Source organism: Nanorana parkeri, unplaced genomic scaffold (assembly GCF_000935625.1).
Source record: "Nanorana parkeri isolate BGI_ZX_2015 unplaced genomic scaffold, ASM93562v1 scaffold48, whole genome shotgun sequence".
NCBI classification, from domain to species: domain Eukaryota; kingdom Metazoa; phylum Chordata; class Amphibia; order Anura; family Dicroglossidae; genus Nanorana; species Nanorana parkeri.
Genome location: NW_017306316.1, coordinates 828413 through 828979, shown reverse-complemented (window position 1 = coordinate 828979; position 567 = coordinate 828413). Strand labels below are relative to the sequence as shown.

Here is a 567-nt window from a genome sequence, read left to right as displayed (position 1 = left end):
TTTTTATTGCCCAAAGGTTGCACTTAGGGGGGGGGGGGGGGGGTTATACTAGAAGACCGAAAGTAGATCAAGAGTGACTACTTCATTTAAGTGTGCATCAGGCCAGATAAATCACAAAAAACACAGACAGGCAATGTTTTAGGAAGTGGTTAGCAATGGTAACCTACAAGTAACAGTACGAGTTTTGTACAAGCACATCGAGGCTGCATGGTGACAGCTTTGACTAAATCATGCATTGAACATGTCTGCGACCATTTCTTATCTGTGTGTTTTAGGTTGAAAACTATCAAGTTCAAAGGCAAATTTATGAGATTTCTGTAAAACTTTTCAAGGCGACTGCTCAGGGCTGTAGCTGCAGGGGACTGGAAGAATTAAGGGAAGAGTGAAATACACTCATCTCCATAGTTAGAGCTGAAGTGTGACACAGCAGGTGTCACACGTTGGCTCTATCGATCGATCACATACCCGATTGCTCAGTTCTCGAACTTCTCCCTGCAGAGAGCGGCGACTGTCAGTCTCCATTCCCCACAGGGATTTCCCCCTTCCCTCTGTTTCTCCAGCTCTCAC

General features: G+C 45.3%; 1 protein-coding gene across 2 annotated transcripts in view; it reads left to right on the top strand.

The window, feature by feature from the left end:
- CRK (CRK proto-oncogene, adaptor protein) overlaps positions 1-567 on the top strand; it is a 26672-nt gene that overhangs the window by 11209 nt on the left and 14896 nt on the right. The gene's annotated exons all lie outside the window — the stretch shown is intronic.